We start from the raw sequence: 11,119 nt of genomic DNA, 5'->3' as shown, positions 1-11,119 counted from the left end.
TGTAGATTCACATGTGTGTGAGCAGATGTATCTGTAAGCATGTATGTAGATTCACATGTGTGTGAGCAGATGTGTCTGTAAGCGTATATGTAGATTCACATGTGTGTGAGCAGGTATGTCTGTAAGCGTATATGTAGATTCACATGTGTGGGCAGATGTGTTTGTAGATTCACATGTGTGGGCAGATGTGTCTGTAAGCGTGTATGTAGATTCACATGTGTGTGGGCAGATGTGTCTGTAAGCGTGTATGTAGATTCACATGTGTGGGCAGATGTGTCTGTAAGCGTGTATGTAGAGGCTTGATGTTTCTTGATTGTTGTCTACTTCATCCATGAGCTAGGATCCCTGAGTCAAACCCAGAACCTGTAGAAAGGGCTAATCTGTCTAGGCAGCCTGCTCCAGGGATTCCCCCATCTCTGCTTTTTTGGCTGGCATTTCAGGGGCCTACTTTTACCACTCTTACCAAGCATCACATGGGGTTTTATGCTTGCATAACACAGAGCGATTTCTCAGCCCTTAGTTTTTGAGACCAGCTCTCTCACTGAACCTGGAGCTTACTGATCACAGTAGCCTGGCAGGCCAGTGAGCCCCACAGAACATCAGTCTGCACTACCGCACCAGTGCTGAGATTGCAAATGCCCACATGCATACATACATACATACATTAAAAAAAAGAAAGAAAGAGAGAAAAGCAAACACATAGTTCTAGATTGGCCAGAGATTTGACTTGTTGGAAGTGAAAACAAGGCAGGTATAGACTTTTTGTTTCTCTGAATGCAACAAAAACAGGAAGAAGGAACACTCAAGGCAGAGAGAGGCAGGCCTGAAGGCCCGAATGGAGACTGGGACATGGGGTTACAGATGACCCCAAGCTGCAGAAGTTCCCTTCCAAGGCTCTGAGGAAGTTCTAGAGACCACAGCAACCAGGAGTGTGAGCCAGTAAGGCTGGGGACGTGAGAGAAGAGGGGAAATTGGAGATTACAGGCTTAAACTCACTGCCTGGGAGCACAGCCTGAGACTAAAGCAAACATTCCAGAGACTGGATGACAGTTCCATGAATCCGATATGGGTAGTGCAAAGATAAAAGAAAAAAAATACATCTGGGAAGGAAATCGATATCTGGCTAATGAGGTGCAGGGACCCTTGTGTCTCCACCTCACTTCCCAGCCCTGGGTCCAACTCAGACCCTCCTGCTCAGGCAGCATTTTACCACTGAGCTATTTCCCCCAGGCTATCACCTCAGCTTAAATAAACCAAAACAACAAAAAATAACAGAAACAACAGCCTTTGCAAAGACTGTTCTCAGTAACCAACCACTTATGTCTGTCTAATGATAAATAATTGGATAAAAAGTTCAAGGTTAGCCAAGCAGTAGTGGCTCACCCCTTTAATCCCAACACTCAGGAGGCAGAGGCAGCTGGATCTCTGAGTTCAGGGCCAGCCTGGTCTACAGAATGAGTTCCAGGACAGCCAGGGCTACACAGAGGATCTCTGTCTTGAAAAACAAAAACAAAACAAAACAAAAAGTTTAAGGTTTAGGCTTATATAAGTTACAAAGATCTAAAAATAAATTATAAACATCTGAGGATATAAAAAGTTTAAATAAGGTTATGACAAATTATAAACAATGGTAATATAAGCCTCAGGGCGTTGAAAATACTGCTGACTTGGATCCACACTGGATCTCACTGCTCCAAAGGACGCTAGGTAAGAACACCCGCTAACCAACAGGCTGAGCTCCCTGCCTTTTGACGACTCCTGAGGGGAGCTCCAATATAACAATTTCTTTTAAGGTCTGTAAGTTCTGTCCCTAGTCTGTCTGTCTTGGCAGAGTTCCACTCAGCTGGGAGACACATCCAGAAATCAGCTGCAGATTAGAAACAGCCCCAAAGGTGATCTACACTATGCCAGCCTCAGGAAGCTCTACACAACCAGAAAGCCCTGGACTCATGGAAGCTGACATGGACCAGCCCAGTGGATATGACTGCCCCTTGTCTCCTCGGCTAGATCATTAAACCAGATGCTTCTGATAAATACGCCATTGCCTGAATCCCTTCCCGGCCTTTGACTAACATTCCATCCTTTCTGGGCCCAAACAAGGAAGTTCTAATTTCAGCAGGCAGTAGTTACAGAAAAGGGTATGTCACCCCTTGTCTTCAACAAAGGTCTGGAATAGTAGGTCTGAGGAAATTTCTAGAAAAATGGGATGAAACAGCTCCATATATAAACTATTGGCATAACACAATTATATGGACTTAAAATATTTTGTTCTATCTATACTGACCAAACAGGTATAACTTATGCATAAGCCATGCATCTTTTAATACATTATGAAGTCCCCCCCTCCCTGCTCCAGATAAAGAAGCTAAAACCCTATCAAGGATTTAACAGGGACACATAAGACAAGAGGGAAATGAAGAACCAGCCTGCCTCCATCTTAGGCTTAAAAGGCATCGTATAGTAAATACAATCTAGACTCAATCCTGTTTTCTGATTAAACCTCTGTTTCTCAAGGACTGGGCTATGGCCCACCTATAACCTTAACTACAAATGGTTCTGCATGGCCTGATGCAGGAATGGCAACCAAGTCTTTGTTCCATAAAGTTGTTTATAATCATCTTGCAACCCTACTTTTGTTTCAAAAGGACCACCTCTGACTGACTACCTAGTTCTGCCCACCTTACTACCATGTCTTTGTTTGAGGAGGTCGTTTGGACTAATGTGTATGCTTATGTTCTGCCCCTGTAACGCCACCAAATCCTCCATTTGGAAACCCCCTACCCCTGAGCTCTAGAAGCCTTGTCTTCCTCACATCCGAGGTCAGGCTCTCGAGCCCCGCCTTAGGGGCTGAGTACACGAATAAAAAAGCTTGCTTTAATTACTTATTTGCTTTAAATGATTTGGTCATGATTATTTGGGTTGGTGATCTTTTTCTTCTCTTCTTTGTCGTTAATGATACATGAAGACAAAACATCTACACACTGAAATTTAAAAGACAACAACAAAAACTACAAACAAAGACTACCTAGACAAGACCCCCGACCAGGCCACCAAGAGTCAAAAGCATAACATCCGGTTGTTGATAAAGAATCAATTCCAGAAAGTAGGAAGAAAAGTAAATCACAAAACTCTATACAGTTTGTGTTGTTGTTCAAAATGTGTTTACACTTTTACAAATGCAAGAAAAGAAAGAAGCTGGAAAGGACTGACCAAGATATTTTTGCCTTTGGTTCCTGAGTTGATTCTATTTTCTTTTAATAATGAAAAAGAACTGTGTGTAACCAAAACACATAATAATAAGCTGATGGTCGGGTCATTTCTTAAAGAAATTCTCTCTGTTCATCCCAAGGCTCTCAAGAGACTGGTTGCACATCTGCAGGCCCAAGGCGCAGGGCTGATAGTATTTCTTTCTTCTAGGGGAGGGAGAGGAGTGAGCCAGGTCACCCCAGAGCCCAGAGTTCCTCACTGGAACACCCTGACTCTAAGGTCTGGATGCCCCAGGACCCTGCTCACAGCCACACCACTGCCACCCCTCCTGGGTGGAAGGTCAGCACTGCAGGCAGAGATTCCATACACACTGTCCTTGTGGCCACAGCAGAAGCAATGGAGCAGAGGCGGAGGTAGCTTCAGGACTCCAGATGTTTCTCTCCTGTATCCCAGCTGGATTCCCCTCTACAGGCTGGTCCCTGTGTAGGCCTTGGGAGAGGGGGAGGCAGAGCTGCTGCCAGACTCCACAGATGGGCTGCTGGTGGGAGGAGCGTTCTCTGGGCTCAGCAGACCTACAACTCTCCGGGAAGATTATACCTCTCCCATCAGCAAGCCTCATCCTGGGGCCAGGTTTCCTTCCTTTTCTCTTCTCTTTTTCTTCTTTCTTTCTTTCTTTCTTTCTTTCTTTCTTTCTTTCTTTCTTTCTTTCTTTCTTTCTTCTCTCTGTTGCTGTCCTGCCTCTGTGTCTCTGTCTCTGTCTCTGTCTCTGTCTCTGTCTCTGTCTCTCTCTCTCTCTCTCTCTCTCTCTCTCTCTCTCTGAGACTGAGTTGCATCAAGTAGCTCTGGCTGGCCTAGGACTCACTATGTGTGTAGACCAGGCTGGCCTTGAACTCAGAAATCTTTCTGCTTCTGTTCTAGTGCTGGGATTAAAGACATGAACCACCATGCCATCTTTCTTTCTGGTTAAAAATTAGGAAAAAAAAAAAACTCTACCTATTTATTTTCTATTCATTTAGTTGGTGTAAGAGTATGTTCAAATATGCTGTGGCATGCATGTGAAGGTCAGAGGACAACTTGCACAGGTTGGTTCTGTCCTTCTGCCATATGAGGCCTGGGGAGCAAACACAGGTCACCAGAGTTGGAGGGAAGTGCTTTTAGCCACTGAAGCATCGTGCCAGCTTTGGGGCTAGGTTATTAAAAGCTATATGTCGATATCAGGTTTTGTGGGCTCAGAGAGCAGCCGTGAGCCAATGATCAGACTTTGAAATTCTCCTGGCAAAATAGCTGCGTTTGGTAACCCTGGTGGCTTTAGGATTTTCAATGTGTGTGATATGTATATGTGAGTGTTGTCAGATAAAACACAGGGCACTTGAGTTCAGGATGTAGCTCCATTGGCAGAGAGCTTGCCTGGCATTCATGAAGCCCTCGGTTCAATTCCTAGCACAGCATAAATCAGGCATGGAGGCATTTGCTGTTTCCCAGCTCTCCAGACCTAGAGACAAGAGGACCAGAAGTTCAAGGTCAGGTTTGGCTACATTGGGAGCTGGAGGCCAGCCTGGGTTCTACAAGACCCTGTCTCAAACAAAAGTAGGAGACTGAGTAGAATTAGAACTTTACATAAAGAAGTTGTTTTTTTTAGCATGTGCTCCACACTTAGCAGACTGGGTTTTTAATTGTTAAACCTGTCATGAAGCTAAGAATGCATGTAAACCTGCACCTGCAAGAATATACACAAGTGTGAACATGCACACTAGTGCAGCAGTGTGAATGTGTAAGTGTGGATGGTTTTAAAGACACATGTGTCCAGGAGTATGTGCACACGTGAAAAAGGCCTAAGGTTTCCCAGTGTGCTTGTATGACATGCATATACATGTGTATTTCTCTTTAAGCACAAACACATGCTCACATCCACACCTACATGCATGTAGAAACACATGAAGAATTAGACACAGGACAATGATCACTGTGCAGAACATGCAGGCTGGATTCACTGCATGTGAGTTTACATAAGAGAAACATAGGGCCCTCAGCCAGCCACACCACATGTGCGTGGGTGTGTATGGCGGAGTGTGGGGGGCTGGAGGGCAGCAGGACTCTGAGTTACTGCAGCATGCTGTCAGCTCGGCCCCATGACTGACCCTCCCTGATTGTGATATCTCTTCCCCAAGCAAGGAAAAGTCAGAAGGAGGAGGACCAGCCATGGCTGGTGTGGGCTGGTGAGGGCCACGGCACACACTGCTTACATAAACGCGCCGGTCCCAGCAGGGGCCAGATGTTCAGTTCCTGCTGAGCCAGATGGCAGTGGATTCTGAGATTGTGGGATTTTCTACTTCCTGCTGTTCCCCTCCCCTGTCCCTTCTGAGCCTTCCATTCCTAATTTGCACCAAATTTACATTGGTCTTGCTTCCTCCTGAGGCTTAGTTCAGTCTTTGGTTCAGGTGGTCATCATCTCTCTTTGTCTTATGTGGGTGGCTTTCTGTGAGTGTCTCTGCCTTTTTTTAAAAATATTATTTGCTTTCTTGTGTGTGTATATGTGTGTGTAAGGGATCCAAGTTTTGTGTGTGTGTGTATGTGTGTGCATGTCTGTTTATGTGTAGAGACCAGAAGTCAACACTAATTTTTTTTTTGTAAGTCAGGGTCTCTCCCTGGTACCTGGGGCTCCTTGATTAGACTAAACAAGCTGACCACCGAGCCCCAAGAACAGGATACCCTTGTCTCTGCTTGCTCAGCACTCAGAGATGTGTAAGTACTCAGATATTATTTTTATGTGAGTTCTGGGCATAGAATGTAGTAGGTCTTTGGGCTTGCCTGGCAAACTCCTTATTTTCTGAGCTACCTCTCCAGTTTGACTTTTTTAAAATTTTCTTTTGAGACAGGGTCTCACTGTGTAGCCCTGGCTGTCCTGGAGTTCACTACATGGATCCAGCTGCCTCTGCCTCCTGAGTGCTGGTCTTAGAGGTGTGTGCCACCAAGCTGTGCTTTTGGTTTTTTGAGACAAGGTCTTCCTCTGTGGCCCAGGTTGGCTTAGAACATCATAATCCTCCTGCCTCGGCCTCCTGAGGGTTAGAGGGACAGGTGTGCAGTGCTGAGCTTGGAGATGTCTGTGTTTTAACTTCCTCTTTTCTAAGGATACTGTCAGTTTGGATGAAGACCACTTCAAACTCCTCTCTCCAAACTCATTCACACTCTGAGGCCCTCAGATCAGGGCTCCAGCATGCAAGTCAACCCACAGACCCGTGACCTACTTACTCTTTTTTTTTTTTTTTTAAATATTTATTTATTTTGTGTATCAGTACACTGTGACTGTCTTTAGACACACCAAAAGAGGGCATTGGTTCCCATTACAGATAGTTGTGAGCCACCATGTGGTTGCTGGGAATTGAACTCAGGACCTCTGGAAGAGCAGCCAGTGATCTTATCCTCTGAGCCATCTCTCCAGCACAACCTACTTACTCTTGAGTGGTTTTCTCCCAGACCTACCAATGTCACCATGCCAACTGTGTATGCAGGTGACTGGGGGTGGGGGCTTCAGCTCCCTGCACTCCATGCTGACAAACTTGAACTTTCCTGAAGATCAGATGGAATCTCTGCTCCAAGAGCTCAGGGGTGACATCTCCAGTCCTAGCTCCACTATGAAAGGAAGGGTTAGCTCATACATCGCTGTCACTCAGCCCTTTTATTATCTCCTGACCCAGAGCTGTGGAGCCAGCAGGTTGACAGGGAGGGACAGGCTCTGGAGTGTCTGGGATCACCTCTAAAACCTCACTTTCCATAGCTGTGAAATGGGGCCCTGGACTGCATAATTCTAGAGATCTCAAGTTTTGCTGGTTGTTGGATATTTGGGGAAAATGAAATTGAAGCTAGTGACCTCTTCAGTAGCTATGGGTAACTGGGGTGGGAGGAGCCCCGTGGTGTCCCCTATCTGCTTCCTGTGGCCACTTAACAGATCACCACAATCTTAGTGGCTTAAAGCCACACACGTCTGCCCTGCTGCTCTGTGGGACAGAAGTCCACAGCAGTCTTGATGGGTCAGATGGAGGTGCTGTCGGCCATGACCCCCCCTCCTGCACCTCAAATCTGTCAAGCTAGCACCTTCTCTCTTTTGAGCGCTCTGAACTCTTCCTTAAAATTCCCTTCCACTTCAAGGGTCCTTGTGACCTGTGGGCTTCTAGAGATGCCACCCTGTTTGTCAGCTGCTCAGCAGTTGTGTTCCATCTGCTGCTCTGTCCTCTTGGAGTGACTGTAGCAGAACACCTCAGGCCGAGGAGCTGGTAAACAACAAAAATGTCTTCCTTGGGTTTAGAAGCTGCTGTGTTGAGAGGTCAGGTGCTGGTGAAGGAGGGTCTAGGCTACAGATATTGACCTTCCTGCATTCTTCACACTTACTGGAAGGTTGTGTCTCCCTGGGGTCTGTTTATGTGGGTTCTGCCCTCAGGGCCTGCCTCATGATTTTTTTGAAGTCTCCTCCCAATGTTGCCCCACTGTGGTTGGAATTCTTTTTTTTTTTTTTTTTTGGTTTTTCGAGACAGGGTTTCTCTGTGTAGCCCCTGGCTGTCCTGGAACTCACTCTGTAGACCAGGCTGGCCTCAAACTCAGAAATCTGCCTGCCTCTGCCTCCCAAGTACTGGGATTAAAGGTGTGCACCACCACTGCCCAGCTGTGGTTGGTATTCTAACATAAGAATTTGTGGAGAACTCAAATTCTACCTCTATAGATCCATATCATATAACATAGTTACAAGTTCTGGGATTTAGATGTGGTGGCTGGGGCTGGAGAGATGGCTCAGTGGTTAAGAGCACTGGCTGCTCTTCCAGAGGTTCTGAGTTCAATTCCCAGCAACCACATGGTGGCTCACAATCATCTGTAATGGGATCCAATGCACTCTTCTGGTGTGTCTGAAGACAGTGACCAGTGATGGTATAGTCACACATATAAAATAAATAAATCTTTAAAAAACATATGATGGGCATTGGGGGTCATTATTTTGAGTTGACAGCACCATGTCCTGGAACCCTAAGACATAGGCCCCAACATCTGCCTGGAGCTTGGGCACAAATCTAGGGTCACCTTTTTCCATAAGCCCAAGCTGCCACTCTGTCTAGGTCTTTATGGTGACCTGGTGAGACCCAGAGGGACTGATACTCTTACAGTGTGTCAGAGCCTGAGTTCAGAGATGCCTTTGACCATCTCACTTCCCAGCCTCCATCTCCTAAGTGCTGGGATTACAGCCACCACGTCCAGTTTGTGCAGAGCTGGGGAGTGAACCCAGGCTCTAGGCAGGCGGTCTACAGTTCCGTCCTATTTCCTGCTTGTAGCCAGGGTCCATCAGACCTGCAGAGATTCTGCTCAGGGAGCTAAATGGCATGCAAATGTGCTTGCCCTATTGCTCGTGTTGGTGGGCTCCGGGCTCCTGTTTTGTGTTCTGTGATGTCGTCACAGCTGATGTACCTGACAGCTGAGGTATCAGACAGGTGATGCTGGCTGGGTGGGATGGGAAAGAAGACATCAAGGAGGCAGGAGGGCTGAGCAAAGCTTGGGGCTGACCCCAGGCTCTGGTAGAACAGCCCTCGTGCAGAGACACTGCTGGGTCTAGGTCTATGGGAACATGGAGCATGGTGGGGGGATGGGGAAGCAGTGAAGAAGGGTAGAGGAGGTGTTTGTTTATGGAGCCTTCGGGGGGCTGTGGAGACACTGTCCAACCTTGTTACCAGCATAGACAGTGTCCAGGCAGGATGGATGCCCCTGAGGTCATGTCAGGATGATCTCAGAGGACACTGATACAGTAGGATTTCCACTTCTGTTTTTAGAAAAAGAAGGAAAGAATCAAAAAGTGAGGCGTAAACCGGGCGGTGGTGGTGCATGCCTTTAATCCCAGCATTTGGGAGGCAGAGGCAGGCGGATTTCTGAGTTCGAGAAACCCTATCTCAAAAAACCAAAAAAAAAAAAAAAAAAAAAAAAAAAAAGTGAGGTGTAGTGACACACATCAGTGATCCCTAGCACCCGGGAGTCTGAGTTAGGAGGATTGCAAGTTCAAGGCCGACCTGGGCAACTCAGCAAGACGTTGTTTTAAAATAAGTAAAAATAGATGCACGTGGTGGTCGGTTTGATGTAGAATGCTGCAGAGGCAGGAGGCAGGAGGCAGGAGGCAGGAGGCAGGAGGCAGGAGGCAGGAGGCAGGAGGCAGGAGGCAGGAGGCAGGAGGCAGGAGGCAGGAGGCAGGAGGCAGGAGGCAGGAGGCAGGAGGCAGGAGGCAGGAGGCAGGAGGCAGGAGGCAGGAGGCAGGAGGCAGGAGGCAGGAGGCAGGAGGCAGGAGGCAGGAAACAGTAATCAGTTCCTCCTCTTTGGGTGCAGTCACCATTCCCAGAAGCATACATACTTTCTGTCTCTGTCCCTGACTACCTGCCACCTGCCGCCTGATGACCTCACCCAGGCTCTCTTCAGGAGCATAGTAGATGTGGGGTTCCAGAAGGGACAGCTGTCTCTTCTTTGTTCCCTCTGTTTCTCCCCTGAGAATCTGTCCTGTGTACCAGGGTGTCATCTCCTCCACAGCCCTGGGCCTCCATGGTCGGGAGCCGCTGGAGTAGTCACCTCCACAGACAGAGGAGTGTAAGCGGGACCAAGTCGAGAGACAGCCAGGTCAGCCTCTGTGATGGATACTGAACCCAGACTGTGTCAAGCTCCCGTGTGGAGAGTATCCTGAACTACTCAACGACAGCCCACGGGGGCCAATGCCATCATCTCCAGCAGATGAGGACACCAGGGCTTGGGTAGGGACACCAGTACAGCTGCTGCTGCCATCACACAGGATGTGACTCCAGGTAGTGGCTGGCCACATTCCCATCTGCCTCTCCAGCCTTCTTCATTCCCATCAGGCACTTTGGCACCTGTTTGTTCACCTCAGGATGTCTTCACTCTTCTCAAGACTCTCTAACATCACTCATGACACCTCAGAGGTGGCCTCCCTGGACCATGTCCCTTCAGGAGCTGTGGTCCCTGGAGGGAGGCAGAAGCCCAGCCAGCCCATCACAGCTCTGCTGTGCAGGATGATTGCAGAGAGTGGGAGTGAGAAGAGAAGATGCCTTCTTCTCAGCACCCTGCCAGGCACTCCCAGCGCCCGCCCGTGGAATGTGCAGAGGTATTTTAAAGATGCTGGAGCCAGCAGAGATTAAAGAATGGATGAGGCTTTTCAGTATGATGGTACTGCTGGTACCTGCTTCAGGAGTGTCTTCAGGATATAATAAGCAGGTCAAAGACCTCCAGTGCAGCTGAAGACATGGAGGCTCCATAGGGAAAGAGGGCCTTGGGAAGGCAGGTGGGGCCTTGGGAGGGCCAGTGGGATCTTGGGGGGTCTTGGGAGGGCAGGTGGGGCCTTGGAAGGGCGGTGGGGCCCTGAGAGGGCCGGTAGGGCCTTGGGAGGGCAGATGGGGTCTTGGGAGGGCAGGTAGGGTCTTGGGAGGGCCGGTGGGGTCTTGGGGGGTCTTGGGAGGGCCAGTGGGGCCTTGGGAGGGCAGGTAAGGTCTTGGGAGGGCAGGTAGGGCCTTGGGAGGGCAGGTGGGGCCTTGGGAGGGCAGGTGGGGCCTTGGGAGGACACATGGGACCTTAGGCACAGGCACATCACCACCACATGTCCTAGCTGGAAGGTAAGCTGGCAGACACTGTGCCCACTTCTGGTTCTTCTGCTCCAGCTGTTTCCTAGATGGTTGTGGGACTGTGTCCTCCAGTCCTAGGTGGGTAGGACAGAGGAAGTTTCTTCACCTCTTGAAGATCTACAGTGGATTTAATGCCCCTCCCCAGTGATGCTGTAAAGTCCTAACTCTTGTACCCTACGGGTGTAACCCTTTGTAGAAATGAGGTTTTAGGTTTTTGGTTTTGTGCATGTTGGATCCCCTGGAACTGCCATTACAGATGGTTG

Source organism: Arvicanthis niloticus, chromosome 2 (genome assembly GCF_011762505.2).
Source record: "Arvicanthis niloticus isolate mArvNil1 chromosome 2, mArvNil1.pat.X, whole genome shotgun sequence".
NCBI classification, from domain to species: domain Eukaryota; kingdom Metazoa; phylum Chordata; class Mammalia; order Rodentia; family Muridae; genus Arvicanthis; species Arvicanthis niloticus.
Note: the sequence above shows the minus strand (reverse complement) of the source record.